General features: G+C 41.6%; 1 protein-coding gene and 2 pseudogenes across 5 annotated transcripts in view; 2 read left to right on the forward strand and 1 right to left on the reverse strand.

Annotated features, from left to right (window-relative positions):
- Nucleotides 1-9,462: 9,462 nt before the first annotated feature.
- LOC112620322 lies at nucleotides 9,463-9,900 on the forward strand (annotated as a pseudogene).
- Nucleotides 9,901-14,548: 4,648 nt separating this feature from the next.
- On the reverse strand, nucleotides 14,549-16,844 carry LOC112620321 (annotated as a pseudogene). The gene has a single exon (XR_003118509.1). The product of XR_003118509.1 is annotated as a putative uncharacterized protein encoded by LINC01006 (transcript).
- Nucleotides 16,845-18,530, forward strand: part of RNF32 (ring finger protein 32) — a 35,776-nt gene continuing 34,090 nt past the window's right edge. The window contains exon 1 of one of the 4 annotated variants that reach the window (XM_025378732.1): nucleotides 16,845-17,000. The gene's annotated coding sequence lies outside the window, so the exon portion shown is untranslated. Of the gene's footprint in view, nucleotides 17,164-18,530 lie in introns of all 4 variants that reach the window. The other 3 variants (XM_025378736.1, XM_025378734.1, XM_025378733.1) reach the window with 3 other exon arrangements.

Here is an 18,530-nt window from a genome sequence, read left to right on the forward strand (position 1 = left end):
AACTTAGGCAATACCATTCAGGACATAGGCATGGGCAAGGACTTCATGTCTAAAACACCAAAAGCAACGGCAACAAAAGCCAAAATTGACAAATGGGATCTAATTAAACTAAAGAGCTTCTGCACAGCAAAAGAAACTACCATCAGAGTGAACAGGCAACCTACAGAACGGGAGAAAATTTTTGCAATCTACCCATCTGACAAAGGGCTAATATCCAGAATCTACAAAGAACTTAAACAAATTTACAAGAAAAAAATCAAACAACCCCATCAAAAAGTGGGCAAAGGATATGAACGGACACTTCTCAAAAGAAGATCTTTATGCAGCCAACAGACACATGAAAAAATGCTCATCATCACTGGCCATCAGAGAAATGCAAATCAAAACCACAATGAGATACCATCTCACACCAGTTAGAATGGCAATCACTAAAAAGTCAGGAAACAACAGGTGCTGGAGAGGATGTGGAGAAATAGGAACACTTTTACACTGTTGGTGGGACTGTAAACTAGTTCAACCATTGTGGAAGACAGTGTGGCAATACCTCAAGGATCTAGAACTAGAAGTACCATTTGACTCAGCCATCTCATTACTGGGTATATACCCAAAGGATGATAAATCATGCTGCTATAAAGACACATGCACATGTATGTTGACTGTGGCACTACTCACAATAGCAAAGACTTGGAACCAACCCAAATGTCCATCAATCATAGACTGGATTAAGAAAATGTGGCACATATACACTATGGAATGCTATGCAGCCACAAAAAAGGATGAGTTCATGTCCTTTGTAGGGACATGGATGCAGCTGGAAACCATCATTCTCAGCAAACTATCACAAGGACAGAAAACCAAACACCACATGTTCTCACTCATAGGTGGGAATTGAACAATGAGAACACTTGGACACAGGATGGGGAACATCACACACCGGGGCCTGTCATGGGGTCAGGTCAGGGGGAGGGATAGCATTATGAGATATACCTAATGCAAATGACGAGTTAATGGGTGCAGCACACCAACATGCCACATGTGTACATATGTAACAAACCTGCACGTTGTGCACATGTACCCTAGAACTTAAAGTATAATAATAATTAAAAAAATAGAATCTCACTTGGAGAAATGAGAAAGTTCTGGAGATTGATGCTGGTGATGGTTGCACAATGTGAATGTACTTAATTGTACAGTTAAAATGGTTAGCCTGATAAAATTTATATTTTGTATATTTTACCACAAAAAACCTACATGGGAAAAATTGTAGGCTTTTAAGAAATTCTAGTATCTTTCATTTTAAATTGTCTTGAATCTACTTTCAAGCAAAAGTAAAGCACTGATTTCAAACTTCATTTTTAAAAAGTTCATTCTAAGCACTGGTGATATTAACAATTGCTTATTTCCTGAGCGCAACCAATTTAGAACACGATTTCAGTTATCTGCTTGAAGAGCTGATTAGGAAAGTGGAAGGGATCATGACAAACTCAGCAGAAACCCCTCCAACATTCTTTTCTTGGTATAGTAATGGCACGAGTCACATGACCAGCATACTTCGGCATGGCAAGACCAATCACTTGTTGAGAGCTTGCCTGAAAATCGTGTAAGGCTCTCTTAGAAATTAGCATTATCTACTTCTGTTTGGTGGCATATTTTTTTCATGTACTTAGGAGCTTCACTTGGGTGCATTTTTAGAAACTGGAAAAAGTAGCAGTTAAAAAAAAATTGGCTGGGCGTGGTGGTTTACACCTGTAATCCCAGCACTTTGGGAGGCCAAGGTGGACAGATCACCTGAGGTCAGGAGTTCAAGACGAGCCTCACCAACATGGTAAAACCCCATCTCTACTAAAAATGCAAAAACATATTAGCCTGGTGTGGTGGCAGATGCCTGTAGTCCCAGTTACTCAGGAGGCTGAGGCAGGAGAATTGCTTGAACCCGGGAGGCAGATGTTGCAGTGAGCCGAGATCATGCCACTGCACTCCAGCCTGGGCAACAAGAGCAAAACTCCATGTCAAAAAAAAAAAAAAAAAAAGATTAAGATGGTTATACTTTTAGTGATTTAAAGAGCTAAGATTTTTTTCCAGGCTACATTGTGTTTTTTCCTTCAGATAAACTTTTTTAAATTGAAATACAATTCATCTATCATAAAGCAAACCTACTGAGTGTACAATTCAGAAGTCTTTATTATATTCAGAAAACTGTGCATCACTACTATCCAATTCTAAGACATTTTCATCAAACCCAAAAGAAATTCCATACCCATTAACAGTCATTTAATTTTCTCCCTCCCTCAGCCCCAGGCAACCACCAATCTTCTTTTTGTCTGTATGGGTTTGCCTACTATGGACATTTTACATAAATGGAATCATACAAAAAAAGGAAAGAAAGAGAAGAACGTATTCTCTCTTCTTCAATGTTTTAGGAAGGGTTTGAGAAGGATGGGTATTAGTTCTTCTCTAACTGTTCGGTAAGATTCAGCAGTGAAGCCATTAGGTCTTGGGCTTTTCTTTGATGGGAGATATTACTGATTCAAATCTCCTTTCTCATTATTGATCTATTCAGATGTTCTGGTTCTTCATGATTCAGTCTTAGTAGGCTGTATGTGTCTGGCAACTTATCCATTTCTTCTTGGTTGTCTATTGTGTTGGCATAGAATTCTTCATGGTAGTCTCTTATGATCCTTTGTATTTCTGTGGTATCTGTTGTAATGTCTCCTCTTTCATTTCTGATTTTATTTGTCTTTATCCCAGGGATGCAAGAATGGCTCAACATACACAAATCTATAAATGTGATTCACCATATTAAGAGAATGAAGGATAAAAACCATATGATCATCTCAATAGATACAGAACAAGCATTTAACAAAATTCAATATTCTTCCATGACAAAAACTCTTTAATAAGTTAGGTACAGAAGAAGTGTACCTCAACACAATAAAAGCCATAGATGACTAATGCACAACTAACATCATAAAGGCATACCTTAGAGATATTGTGTATTCAGTTCCAGATCACTACAATAAAGCTAATTTTGCAACAGAGTCACATGAATTTTTTTGCTTCCCAGTGCCTACAAGAGTTATGTTTATACTGTAGTATATTAAGTATGCAACAGCATTATGTCTAAAAAATGTGCCTACCTTAACTTAAATATACTTTATTGCTAAAAATGCTGAGAAAGTGAGCACAGGCTGTTGGAAAAAAAAAAAAAATGGCACCTGTAGACTTGCTTAATGCCACAAACCTCCAATTTGTAAAAAATGCAGTATCTGCAAAGTGCAATAAAGTGAAGTGTGACAAAATGAGGTATGCCTGTACTCACCGGTTAAAAAAAAATTGAAGGTTTTTTCCTCAGAAACAAAACAAGCATGGGCACTCTCACTACTTTTATTCAACATAGTACTGGAAGTCCAAGTCAAAGCAACTATACAAGAGAAAGAAATGGAAAGCATCCAAATTGTGAGGGGAAAAAAAATTGTCCCTGTTTGCAGACAACATGATCTTATATATTGAAAACCCTGGCAGGGCACGGTGGCTCATGCCTGTAATCCCAGCAATTTGGGAGGCTGTGGCAAGCAGGTTGCCTGACCTTGGGAGTTTGAAACCAGCCTGGGCAACATGGTGAAACCCCACCTCTACTAAAAATACAAAAAATTAGCTGGGCGCCGTGGTAGTGCCTATAATCCCAGCTACTCAAGAGGCTGAGGCAGGAGAATCGCTTGAACCCAGAAGGCAGAGGTTACAGTGAGACAAGATCACGCCACTGCACTTCAGCCTGGGCGACAGAGTGAGCCTCTGTCTCAAAAAAAAAAAAAAAAAAAAACCAACACAAAAAGAAAACCCTAAAATTCCACCAAAAAACTGTTAGAACTAATATGCAAATTTGGTACACACACATAAAATGAAATCAACATACAAAAATCAGGAGCATTTCTATACACTAACAATAAATTACCTAAAAAGAAAACAATCCCATTTACAATACCTAATACCTACAAAATAAAATAAAATAAAATACTTAGGAATAAATTTAACCAAAGAGATGAAAGACTTCTAAACTGAAAACTATAATACAATGATGAAAGAAATTAAGAAGACACAAATAAATGAAAATCCTGTGTTCATGGATCGAGAGAATTAATATTGTTAAAATGCCCATACCACCCAAAGCAATCAATCTACACATTCAATGCACTCCCCATCAAAATTCCAGTAACATTTTTTCACAGAAATAGATAAAACAATCTTGAAATTTGTATAGAGTTATAAATAACCCTGAAAAGCCAAAGCAATCTAGGTTCTTGAGCAAAAGGAACAAAGCTGGAGGGAACAGACCGACTGACTTCACAATCTGCTACAAACATATAATAATCAAAACAACATGGTACTGGCATAAAAACAGACACATAGACCAATGGAACAGAATAGAGAGCCCAGAAATAAATACACACATTTATGGAAAATTAAGTTTCAACAAAAATGCCAAAAACACACAATAGGGAAAGGACAGTCTCTTCCATAAATCATGGACATCCATATGCACAGGAATAAAATTAAACCCTTTCTCACACCAGATTTTCAAAAATTAACTGAAAATGGATTAAAGATTTTGACATGAAACCTGAAACTATAAAGCTAGAGGAAAACACAGGGGAAAAACTCCATGACATTGGCCTGGGTCATTTTTGGATATGACCCCAAGAACATCAGTAACAAAATCAAAAACAGACAAATGGGATTGCATCGAACTAAAAAGTTTCTGCAGAGTAGAGGAAACAATCAACAGAGTGAAGAGACCACCTAAGGAATGGGAGAAAATATATGCAAACAGTGCATCTGACAAGAGGTTAATATCCAAACTATATAAAGAAGCCAAACAACTCAATAGTAAAAAATCAAATAACCTGATTAAAATATAGGCAAGGAACCTGAATAGACATCTCTCAAAAGAAGACATACAAAGAGCCAAAAAGTATATTAAAAATTGCTCTGCCAGGCGTGGTGGCTCATGCCTGTAATCCCAGTACTTTGGGAAGCCGAGGTGGGAGGATTACCTGAGGCCAGGAGAACCCCGTCTCTATTAAAAATACAAAAATTAGCCGGGTGTGATGGTGGGCGCCTGTAATCCCAGCTACTTGGAGGCTGAGGCAGAAGAATTGCTTGAGCCTGGGAGATGGAGGTCGCAGTGAGCCAAGACTGTGCCACTGCACTCCAGCCTGGCCAATAGAGCAAGATTCTGTTTCAATAAAAAATTTTGTTTAAAAATTGCTCAACATCACTAATCATCAGAGAGATGCAAATTAAAAACACAATGAGATACCACTTCACACCTGTTAGAATGGTTATTACCAAAAAGATCAAAGATAACAAGTATTGAAGAGGATGTGAAGAAAAGAGAACATGTGCACACTGTTGGTGAGAATGGAAATTGCTACAGCCATTACGGAAAATAATATGGAGGCTTCTCAAAAACTTAATAAAACTACCATATTCAGCAATTCTACCAGATATGTGTTCAAAGAAAATGAAATCAGTGTGTTGGAGAGATAACTGCACTCCCATGTTCACTGAGTGTTATTCACAATAGCCAAGATGTAGAATCAACTCAAGTGTCCATCAACAGATGTGTAAAGAAAATGTGGTATATATGCACAATTCAATACTATTAACCATAAAAAAGAAGTAAATCCTGTTATTTGCAATCATATGGATATTATGTTAAGTGAAATAAGTCAAGCACAGAAAGACAAATGCTAAGGCCGGGCGCGGTGGCTCAAGCCTGTAATCCCAGCACTTTGGGAGGCCGAGACGGGCGGATCACAAGGTCAGGAGATCGAGACCATCCTGGCTAACACGGTGAAACCCCGTCTCTACTAAAAAATACAAAAAACTAGCCGGGCGAAGTGGCGGGCGCCTGTGGTCCCAGCTACTCGGGAGGCTGAGGCAGGAGAATGGCGTGAACCCGGGAGGCGGAGCTTGCAGTGAGCTGAGATCCGGCCACCGCACTCCAGCCTGGGCGACAGAGCCAGACTCAGCCTCAAAAAAAAAAAAAAAAAAAAAAGACAAATGCCACTAATCTCGCTAATATATGAAATCTAAAAAAGTTGATCGCATAGAAGTAGAGAGTGGAATGGTGGTTGGCAGGGGCTGTGGAGAGGGACGGGTTCAGGAGATGTTGGTCAAAAGACGCAAAATTTCAGTTAATAGGAGAAATAAGCTCAAGAGATATATTGTGTAACAGTAGTTTATTGTATAACTTCTTATATGACTGATAACAATGAATTAAATTCCTGAAAATTGCTAAGAGATTTTAAATGTTCTCATCACAAATAATTATGCAAAGTAATGTGTACATTACTTAGCTAAATTTAGTCATTCTACAATGTATACATATTTCAAAACAACACATTGTGCATAACAAATATATATAGTTTTATCCATTAAAAATAAATAAATAAGCCAAGCGCGGTGGCTTATGCCTGTAATCCCAGTGCTTTAGGAGGCCACGGAAAGCAGATCATTAGGTCAAGAGTTCGAGACCAGCCTGGCCCATATGGTGAAACCCCGTCTCTACTAAAAATACCAAATTAGCTGGGCATGGTGGTGCATACCTGTAATCCCAGCTACTTGGGAGGCTGAGGCAGAAGAATTGCTTGAACCCAGGAGGTGGAGGTTGCAGTGAGCTGAAATCAGGCCATTACACTCCAGCCTGGGCAACAAGAGTGAAACTCCGTCTAAAAAAAAAAAAAAAAAAAAAAAAAAAAAAAAAAATTGAGTATAAATATCTAAATAAATTCATTCAATAACTTATTAAAAATTGATGAAACTGAAAACATAGAGGAAAAGTTTAGAAAATGTACATAAACCAAATAAATAGCAGGTACTAGAGAGCAAAGGGAGTAAGTACCAAAAAATCCTCCTGGGATAATTATAAAATAAAAAGTAGAAAAATTAAAGAGAGAGATAATTAGAAAGAAAGAAAAAAACTTCAAAGAATGTGAATAAAAGAACATGATACGACAAGAGGACAGTTAAAGACAAAAACAAAACAAGGACAAACGAAAAACCTATTTGGATTCACAAATTCTGGTTTTCACTCTGACATGCAAAGAACTTGCAGTACTTACTCCCAACCTCACAACAAGAAGAAACTGAACAAACTGAAAATCAACAACACTTCTTAGAATAACCAGAGAAATGAGGTCACCGGGCAAATCACCACCTCAAAAGCTGGGGACAGACATGAATACAGAGAGCCACAGTTTACACGGTACAAAAGTTACTGCTGCAGCCAGCAGCGGGCAGGCACAAATCGCTAGAGGCTGTGTGTGGACTCGCCTCAGAGTTAGAGACCACTGGGGGCCGACGCTACATTTTATTTTATTTTACTTTACTTTATTTTATTTTATTTTATTTTTGTTTGTTTCTTGAGACGAAGTTTCACTCTTGTTGCCCAGGCTGGAGTGCAAGGGCGCAATCTTGGCTCACCGCAAACTCCACCTCCCAGGTTCAAGCGATTCTGCCTCAGCCTTCCTGAGTAGCTGGGATTACAGGCATGTGCCACCACGCCCAGCTAATTTTGTATTTTTTTAGTAGAGACGGGGTTTCTCCACGTTGGTCAGGGTGGTCTCAAACTCCCAATCTCAGGTGATCTGCCTGCCTTGGCCTCCCAAAGTGCTGGGATTACAGGCATGAGTTACCATGCCCGTCCTGGGGGCCCACTCTTAAGGTATCCCCATACTTTCATAAATTTTACCTACAGGAGTCTGAGCAGGTTCTCACACTGAATTTCACAGAAAAACTCCTTTGTTTTTGTGGAAGTAGGGGAGGAAAAGTAACCATTTTGAAATAGGCCATGGAAAAAGGTCGCCATTATGAAATACACCTGAGCTTTCTCTTCACGGCAGGGACCGGCCCTCAGGGGAAACCATCTTGTTAGAGCCTTGTCTAACCTATGAAAAAGACAACTGGATGTATTCCGTTCCCTTTAGTCTTCCCGTCTCACATAAGAGGAGTGGGGAAAGGCTAAGAAACTATTAAGTTTAGCCTAAAGCTACCTCTTCAAAAGTTCAGCCTAAAAGTTTTCCTGTACATAGTAAACTGTAACCTAACTGGACACGTAAACAGACTGTAACCTACACTTGTGACAAGCAGCTGAGTCTCACTCAATCACTGCCTTACTTCAACCACTCACAGGCAGCCAACTGCTCAAACCATGTTCAAATAAATGCCAAGCTGTAACCAGTCCAGCTGTTTCTGTACCTTGCTTCCATTTTCTGTACCTCTCTTTAATTTTCTGCCTGTAAATCCTCTTCAAACATGCAGCAGCGCCAGAGTCTCTCTGAACCTATTCTAGTTTGGGGGTGCTGTCTGGTTCACAAATCATTCTTTGCTGTATTAAGCTCTAGTAAATTTAATTTGTCTCAAGTTTTTCTTTTAACATATGGCATCAGAAGTGGGATCCAAAGTGGAGCGTCCAATGACACCTAGGAGCATCGAATAACCAAACAGGATCCCCACCGGGCCCGCTGTGTGTATTGTGTCTCACAGCCGCTGGGGATGCTGGGTAAGTTCTCTCCCAAATTCTGAAGCTCCACAGAGTTGTGTTTTGAGCTATCCAAGTTTGAGGAAAATTTTAATCCCAACTGGGTTCGGAAGTCATAACAAACTGGACTGGGTCCAAAAGACGTTTGTTCACCTTTTGAGTAAACTGCAAAAGAGACAGAAGAGGAGGAGACAGATTCTGTCTCATGCTGTCTTTCTCAGATCTGTTGATTGGAAAACTGAGTCTCCTCTCTATCAAAGAAGAACGGTTTTTGCTTTCTAACCCCTTTTATCACTTTGGCTAAATGAATATTATCTTACAATGCCTTGTGATCCTGTTTTGATTATTTTAAATCTTTGACATATTTGACAGGCTTCCCAAAATCAAATTACAAATTGTCTTTTTTTGTTGTTACCTCAAACTAACTTTGGGATGCTACAGAGGACCCTTGCAGTATCCAAAAGACAGAGAAGCAAGATTATCTGCTACGTTAAGTTCATAAGCTAGTAAAATCCTAGAGTATCATGCCTTCGAGGAGATTCATGAAAGGGATGGAAAGGACTGACAAGCACTCTTGAATGCCAAGTTTCTGATAACTTTAGGATCATATCGTTTAGACTGGGTATGAATTACCAGCACTCTAATGAACAGACTGCTGGTTTATGAAACTGATAATCCAATCAGGATAAAAATTAATTGAATACCAAGGAAATACTCTGCCAGATTTTCAAGCTAAGTCAGCCAGTACTGAAATGGTTATGATATGTGTTTTAGATGAACTCCATGATCCAAGTAAAATTTACCTATAATAACCCATCTAATAAACAGTGCTATGCACCTGAATTGGAGAAACAAAACTGATATTTAAGAAGATATAAATCTTCCATTTTGCTGCTATCACTGAAGTGAGAATGGCCAAAATGAACTTCAATCCCTTTGCAACTTCTGACCGAAGCAAGAACCACAAAAGGCATTTCAATGCACCTTCCCACATTTACAGGAAGATTATGTCTTCTCCTCTTTCCAAAGAGCTGGGACAGAAGTACAACGTGTGATCCATGCCCACCCAAAAGGATGATGAATTTCAGGTTGTATGAGGACACTATAAAGGTCAGCAAATTGGCAAAGTCGTCCATGTTTACAGGAAGAAATATGTCCTCCACGCTGAACGGGTGCAGCAGGAAAAGGCTAATGGCACAACTGTGCATGTAGGCATTCACCCCAGGAAGGTGGTTATCAATAGGCTACAACTGGACACAGACCACAAAAAGATTCTTGAACGGAAAGCCAAATCTCGCCAAGTAGGAAAAGAAAAGGGCAAACACAAGGAAGAAACAACTGAGAAGATGCAGGAATAAAGTTAATCTTACATACAAGCTTTAAAACTTGAAATGAAAAAAAGAAGATTTAAATCTAATGTTAAGGATGGACTCATGGAGAGCCTGGACAGATGCCTGGTCCTTCCTGAATCCTTAAAGCTTCTGTTATTAAAAGCTCTACACTCCACGGCACATCATTTAAGAGATAAGATGATCCAAATAGAATATTGGCATGGTTAATGTTCTAAATTGCTAAAATGGTTTATGACCAATGTTTGGTTTGTCAAATCTATAATCCTGGGAAGGCAATCAAAACTTCATGTACACTTCTGCTACATGATAGGCCACTGATATAGTTTTAGAAGGATTTCATTCCATTGCCATTTTCCATGCATGTTTTCTGATTGTATAGAAGCTTTTCCATTCAAAAAGTCTCGTGCTGTAACAGTAGATAAAAGGTTATTAGGAAATATGTTTCTCTCATGGGACATACCTGGAAAGATTGCTAGTGATAGAGGTACTTGTTTCACCAGACAAGTTGTAAAACAATGAGATAAGGTATCATAGGTACAATCACATTAGTATAAGCTAACTGAAATGACTGGATTTCCTTGGTCTAAAGTACTGTGGATTGATAACAGATCCACTTCCACGTGGAAAATGTAAGTTGATCCCTTATGCAATAGTCACTGAAGGCCTATGCTCCTAATAATAAAACCTCACACATCTCCTCCTCCTAAGCTCCGATATGACTAAATGCTGCAAGGCTTTGAGGCATTATGCCCAAGTGTTATTTTCACCAGGTAAAGAAAGCTTTCCATGGTCTACTGAGGACAATCAAACCCTACATTATCTAAAGCCTAGAAACTGAGTCTTCTGGAAACATCATCAGGGAAAGACTGCCTCTGCCACTTACACTGCAGCAAAACTTCAGGACCCTGAGCCTTGGGTTTACAATCTCACAGCTGAAACGGGCCCCTCCAGACTCTTCAATCTATACACCTGTTGGAGACCTTAAGATAAAGCTAACCATGAAAGTTTCTCCCCAAAAGCAGACAGCATCCTAGATGTGGACAGCTCATGGATCAATACTTTTCTGCTATCATGAGACTCATCTCTCAATAGTTTCTTTGCTTGTGCTACTATGAATAAAACTGCAGAGGGGCCTCTCCTGTGTACTTGTGGGGTATACTTTTATTTGTGGAGAGTTTCATAGTCAACATTAAACATGGACAACCTTACTGTACATCAATTTTAACAAATATAGCATACAAATGGCAAATAGGGGAACCTGTTGCAAGGAGAGGGAGCTCTCTGTATTTTTAATTTATCTGTAAAATTTATTGAGAAAATAAACCTATTAATTAAAATTATCTAGATGTGATCACGAAACACCCTGTCTCTTGATATATTGAACATATTAGAGCATCAACTGATTCAATTTTTAGAGATATCCAGCTTTAGCCAAACTGGCTGAAACCAGTATATATGTTTATTTCCTAGGTTAGAGTTTCTACTAATAACCTGACATTTATGCTTTTACAAACCTGTCAAAACTTTCAGTTAAGGCAGAAAAATCACAAATGTCTGAAAGGGGTCCACATTACCCAAACACCTTTGATACAATCAGTATGCCTAATTTCTTTTGGCAACATTTTTAAAGTGGCTAGTATCTGGTGATCACAGTGTAGATAGCATGAATATCTTCATCAAGTCAGATATTAAGGCATAGGACATAATTCTTTACCAAAGTGATAAATTACTTCCAAGTATATTGAATTCAACAACAAAGAATGAATTTGCTCCATTTTTTAAATTCAGAAAACAGTTTTTAAAGGCTCATTTGTTATACCCATGACTTTAAATTATAGAGTAAGAATGAAAACGAGATTTCTCCTCTCTTCTCCAGGGTCGGAAGTGTTTTCATCAGTGTTTCTCTACTACTATTTTAATGTTGACAGGAATGACGTAATCATCTTATGTCTGTCACAGTATTTTTTTTAAATGCACTTTGTCAGAGGAGTGGAAACAACTCATCCTAAGCCCTTTTTCATTATTAAAGACAAAACAGAACTATAATATAATCTCAAGGAAAAAACACACTTCAGTAAGTTTCCACTAGTATACCTGAGACTTTACAGCAACTGCTGCTACAAAACACTAGGAGAGACTGGCAAATTTCCAAACAATTGCTGGTCCTCACATACAGAAAAAAAAAAAAAAAACAGGAAGCGACTTAGAATTCTTTGAAAAAATAATCTGGGTGGAAACAAGTGTATTAGTTTGTTCTCATGCTGCTAATAAAGACACACCCGGGACTGTGTAATTTGTAAAGGAAAGAGGTTTAATTGACTCACAGTTCCACGTGGCTGTGAGGTCTCAAAATCATGGTGGAAAGCGAGCGGGAAGCAAGACAGGTCTTACATGGCAGCAGGCAAGACAGAGCTTGTGCAGGGCCACTCCAATTTATAAAACCATCAGATCTTGTGAGACTTATTCACTATCACAAGAACAGTATGGGGGAAACTGTCCCCATGATTCAATTCTCTCCACCTGGCCCTGCCCTTGACACATGTGGATTAATTACTACATTTCAAGGTGAAATTTGGATGGTGACACAGCCAAACCACATCAGCAAGTTTAGGAATAGAAATTGGTAATAAATATACAAGTGTGAGTAGAAAGTTAAAGGTAATACTGAAGATTAAGATAAATAAATGGAAGGAGAGATGATTTTTGGTGAAGGTTAAAATTGAAAGCTAAATTAAAGATGAAACCCATGCCACCAATTTTTGCTCCTTAGGTTTGTTTTAGATGTCAACGACTGTGTTAAGAAAGACAAGAGTCAAATATGTACTGAGTAGGTTTTGAGAATATTTAGTAGATAACAAAGGAGAAATGTGAGAGCATTAAGATATTAAAATGTGAGAAGGATATTGAATTAAGAACCATTCTGACCCTACCTAGGCTTCCATTAGTGCAGTATTTAGAGACTAGGCAGGTGGGCAAACTCAAATCCCGTGGGTGTGATACATTAAGAATCCATAGGCTGGGCATGGTGGTTCACGCCTGTAATCCCAGCAGTTTGGTAGGCCGAGGCATGAGGATCACCTGAGGTCAGAAGTTCAAGACCAGCCTGGCCAATATGGCGAAACCCCATCTCTATTAAAAAATACAAAAATTAGCCAAGGCCGGGCGCGGTGGCTCAAGCCTGTAATCCCAGCACTTTGGGAGGCCGAGATGGGCGGATCACGAGGTCAGGAGATCGAGACCATCCTGGCGAACACAGTGAAACCCCGTCTCTACTAAGAAATACAAAAAATAGCCGGGCGAGATGGCGGGCGCCTGTAGTCCCAGCTACTCGGGAGGCTGAGGCCGGAGAATGGCGTGAACCCGGGAGGCGGAGCTTGCAGTGAGCAGAGATCCGGCCACTGCACTCCAGCCTGGGCTACAGAGCGAGACTCCGTCTCAAAAAAAAAAAAAAAAAATTAGCCAAGCGTGGTGGCAGGCACCTCTAATCCCAGCTACTCGGGAGGCTGAGACAGGAGAATTGCTTGAACCCAGGAGGCAGAAGTTGCAGTGAGCCAAGATGGCACCACTGCACTCCAGCCTGGGCGACAGAGAGAGATGCTGTCTCAAAAAAAAAAAAAAAAAAAATCCATACAGTGCCAGCACCAGTCTCCAATAACGTGTCTCTAGTGTCATCATGAAAAAACCCCCAACCTCCACAAGATGGACTCCAACTGCCTATTCTAGTATTTGAACACTTTGTCTGAATTGCCTTCTACACAAGCAAAATATAAGACTTTCCCTTCCTATCAATGTCTTCCACTTAAATAGTCCACTATTGCCATCCATCTTGGGCTGCTCATGACTCTTTTTGTGACAATGTTTATACAACAGATCTCTTACGGTTACCACATGCAGCTTTCTTCTTAAGCATAGTGGAGTACAGAAGTGCATCTTAATCAGCCAAGCACACCGGTGCCCTTCTCCTCATGACTAAGCACAACCTCGTCATCCTTACCATCATGCACCTCTAATTTTCTCTTCCGTCTCCACTATTCCTAGGACATTCAATTAATGATTTTGAAATTCTAAAATAATCATGTGGGTGGCTACACAAATGGCAATGAACAGCACCATGGGGAATGTACTCAATAGCAGTTTTCTGAAGATGCAAACATGCTTTGTATACATGCAGTTTCTTAGCCCCATCTCAAAAAAAATCTTTTTAAAACAAAGGCATAACGTTAAAATATAAATCACTGATGACACGGTATTGGGGACAAGACAGGTTGACTATATATTTTAATTAACCCTATCCAAGATGTTGCATTCTGATCATCTAACTCATTTCGACAGAATACACCATCTTGAAGAAGAATGTATTATTCTTCAAATGTCAACTATGTTAGCTTTGTTTTTGTCAAGAATTAGAAAGCAATAAGGTTAAATTTTCCGTCAAGCCTATACTTAACACAAATCGATTGCACATTTCAAAATAGCTAGAATAACTTGAATGTTCCTAATGTAAATAGACAGTAAATATTTAAGGGGATGGATATCACAATTACCTTGATTTGATTATATGAATTTATCAAATTATCACATGTACTCCAAAAACACGTTCTTCTAATATGTATCAATAAAAAATAAATTTAAAAATAAAAAATTTAAAATATTTGTAGCTAACTGAAGAATGACCAATTTATTTTTAATAGAAAACATGCAGATAGAAAAACTACCATGAAAATTTAAAACTTGTGAACAAAGGGTAGGAATTTTAAAACAGTAATTTTTCTTAGAACTTTATGAAGTTCAAGAAAAATACCTTAAAACCAATATAAAGAATAGCAGGCACTGGACTAAGCAGTTCACCCACAATATCATGTTTTAATCTCACCACAGCCATAAGGCAGTAATAGCATGCCTAGTTATCATTCCAATTCTTCCTGTTGCAAGTAACAGAAAACCAGACCCCTCTGGCTGAAGCCAGTACGTGAAAAGACTAACAAGAGGGCCAGCCTCAGGGTTCAAATACGTCACCAGGACTGGGTTGCGTCCCAGTCTCATCTCTGCCAGTTCCTGTAGAATCCTCCTTCCAAGGTACACAGGGTGGCTACCATAGCTTCAGGCCCTCACCTCATGATGACAAGACAGCAACACAGCCGCCATTTCATGTCTGTTCTCATTTCCACATTCAGTTAGAATTGAAGAAATTTTCCAGTAGCACCCACAAAAATACTGAGTCCACCTGGTTGGCCTACCTAGACATATCACCAGCCCAGATTAAGCCGCTGTGGTCAGGGGCTTGGATTGTCTGGTTTGCTTAGGCTAGTCATACGACCCATCCCAGGACTGAAGAAGCGCCAGGGCTGTTGCTGGAGAGTGGCTAATGTCCCCTTTACAAATAAGGAGCTCATGGTTTAGGAAGATGAGCTTGCCACAAATCAGATACTTGTAAAATAAGTCAAAATTTGAACTTAAGTCTACTTATCTGAGCCCAAAGTCTTACAACCATTTATGGCTGTTAACCTAACACCTACGTCACGGAATGGAAGAGTCCTAAGACTGCAAGGACGCTTCCTTTTCTTCCAGATCCAGTCTAAGTTGGTTGGTAATTTCTTCAGACCTTGCTTTCAGGGAAGTTTAAAAAAAAATTACTTGCATTTGTATATTTTCTTTGTATTTTCAGCCAAATTTCTTCTAATTAAAGTACAACATAAATTGAACCAACACAATAAAGTAATCGTCATTTTAAGAAAAAACAAACTTCTACTGATTTCTGCTTCTGGTCATGGAGTGTGAGGGACCAGATTTAAGTTCTTAAACTACTACAAAATCAGACCAAAAAATACAATGGTTTCCAGGCATTGGACGACAGGCAGTGCAGGGCTGTGATCCTTAAGAGAAGGGAAGCAGCGAGCCAGGAGTTTCCAGGCCACAACCCAAATGGAGGCCAAGAGAGTAACAGCAGAGGATACAGAGAGAGGGTTCCAGGCGCCAAGACGCAATCTGAGGGGAAGCCCTTCCGTGGAGAGCTGGAGTCCTGGAGCGGCCTTCTCGAGTCTTCCCGAGCAGGTCTGGGCAGCGAGGAAACATCGAGGCTGGAGTGAGCCAACCGGAGAAAGAACAGCCCCGAGCTCACAGGGGCGGGGAAGAGTTCCAGCTCGTGGCAGTCCCTGGGAGGAACAGCGCACTATTTGGGGCGTCGAGTAAAGCACCGGAAGGCTCCGCTCAGGAGCGTGAACAGCACCGCCTGCTGCAAGCCTGGAAAGGAACGCGTTGTCTCGTCACTGCGATGTGTCACACGCGGCTCAGTCACCTCCGGAGCAGGAAAAGGCCAGCGGGCCACGCAGGGATCACCGGGGCCTGCATCCAACGCAAACGGCCAGGCCCACGAAACAGGAAACACAACCCGCAGCGAGAAGCAAAGGGATCCACAGAGAGGGGCCAGGAGTCACGGACGACGCCACGCAGTCGGCGCCCGCGCTTCCGCGGGCCAGGACGCCCGAGAGGCACGGGGGACCGGGGAATGCCCCAGAAAACTGCCCTCGACTAAAAGCGCAGCGAAGGGGCGGTGCGCTCGAGACCCTGGAACGGGAACGACCACAGATACGCAGGGAAACGACCGGGTCCCAGGCCCAGGTGGGCGGGCGGCTGAGGAGCGTGGCTGCACCCACAAAGCCGCCAGCGGCTGCGGGCTACAGCGAACCCCGCGCGGGACTCGGCCCTCACTACACGAGTCACTGCATGAGGCCTGGGCGGCTGCACTCCCTTGCGCGTCAGCCCGCGGCGCCCAAACACCCTGCCAGGCAATCCCCAAACACGCCCGCAAAGCGAGCCTCGACTGGCACGCACCTGCGTCTCGACGCTGACGCCGGGCGCGGGGCGGAGGCCGGTGAGCATGCGCAATATGGTGTGGACCGGGCGTGGCCGGCAAGCATGCGCAGTGTGGGCCGGGCGGGGCTGGCGAGCATGCGCAGTATGGGGCAGGGCGGGGCTGGCAAGCAAGCGCGAGGGGAGCCAGCGCGGAGGCGGGCGTTGCTACGGCAACGGCGGGCGGGCGGCCGGGGAGTTGCCAGAGGGAACCGGGGCATACATCCCTGGGTTCCGGTGTTCCCGGCGCAGTCGAGGCACGGAGAGGCTTTGGGGCGGGGGCGGAAAGAAGGGCGGCCCGCCAGGGGGTCCGTGGACTCGCTTTGGCCTCCTCCGAGGCGGGCCGGCGATGGCCGCAGCTGTGAGGCGAGGTCGGGTCCCGTAGCGGCGCGCAACGTCCTCGGGGGACTCGGGGTCCTGGTTGGTTTCCACAGCTCTTCCTGAGGGTACGAATTTACGGCGGCCTAAAACCTTAGAACGGTGATCCCACGTCGGTAATTTCAGAACCCAGTAGGACCCGCTGTCATCAGGGGCCCGAGGCGCAGGGTGGTGTCGGCTTTCAGGGGAACTGGAGCCTCGTCGCCGCGCGCCTCCGGCATGAGTAGGATCTCAGAAAACGGTCAGCGGGCTTCGGAAGGCAGGAGATAAACACCAAGACCCTACTAGAATTGCATCTTTACGTCCTAGGCTTGGTCTCGTGTACTTTTCTTGAGCGTGTTTAATTAGCTGAAATCACTTGCTTTGGCACCCCAACGGTCGTTTTTGCCACCAAGCTCTGCCTCTTGAGCGTTTAATACTGGGATTTACAAAGCAACGTGTTCCTGTTCATCTTAGCTTTCAATACTGGGCAAGGTTACGTTTCTAACCCTGCCAGTGCCACAGGCTCATTATGTATTGAAGGACTCCCCTGGTGTTTGGTTTTCTCATTTATAAAGTGGAGCTGGACTAGATATTTGAAGCGTTGTCAATACCTTTAAATTCTAAATTTTAAACTCTAAAACTTAATGATACCGTAGGACTTTGAAAGAGTACAGGTTTCAAAAGCTCCTTACCTTGACATTAGTGACAGTGGCCTACCGTGTGGAAACTTGAGATTAAACTGCGCACTGCAGATACCACCCGACCGTTTTTAGTGTGATGCACACTATCTTCTGCAGCTTATAGGCTTTTTGGAGACAGGAACTGAGAAGATTCTGGCAGTGATCTTTCAGGATTTTAAATTCTTTCCACCATTTCTCCGAATTCAGTTGTCTTGATGAGATATGGGGTGGAACTTCTTTCAAACATCTCCTGATGCCAGAGTTGAACGGGAACAGGGAAGGGTTGTAGTAAGAACCATCATCAAAGCCTCTGCAGGACTTGAGCAGCGACTGACGTTTTTACTCCTAACCCTGGATATCAGAGATTTGGTTCCACTGTTTTTCTGTCTCTGCACTCACGCCTTAGTGAGTTTGTTCTTTCGGTTGGAGTAATTTAATACAAGTGTTAGTCCTTAGATTATATTGGATTAGTTTCTCTTGGGATTAATTTCTATATTTACAGTTAGGCCCTCAATACAGTAAGTCCTCACTTAACATCATCCATAGGTTCTTAGAAACTGGAGCTTTAAGCCATGCAGCGTACAAGGAAACCAGTTTCACCATAGGTTAATTGATACAAATAAGAGGTAAGTTCCCACAGCACAATTCCTGGTCACAAAAACATCACCAAACTTCTAAGTAAAGACCCAAGCACTTCTAATATGAAACGCTGAAATACATATAAGCTCTACATACATTTAAGAAAGA

The sequence above is a fragment of the Theropithecus gelada genome, chromosome 3, assembly GCF_003255815.1.
Source record: "Theropithecus gelada isolate Dixy chromosome 3, Tgel_1.0, whole genome shotgun sequence".
In the NCBI taxonomy this organism is placed as follows: domain Eukaryota; kingdom Metazoa; phylum Chordata; class Mammalia; order Primates; family Cercopithecidae; genus Theropithecus; species Theropithecus gelada.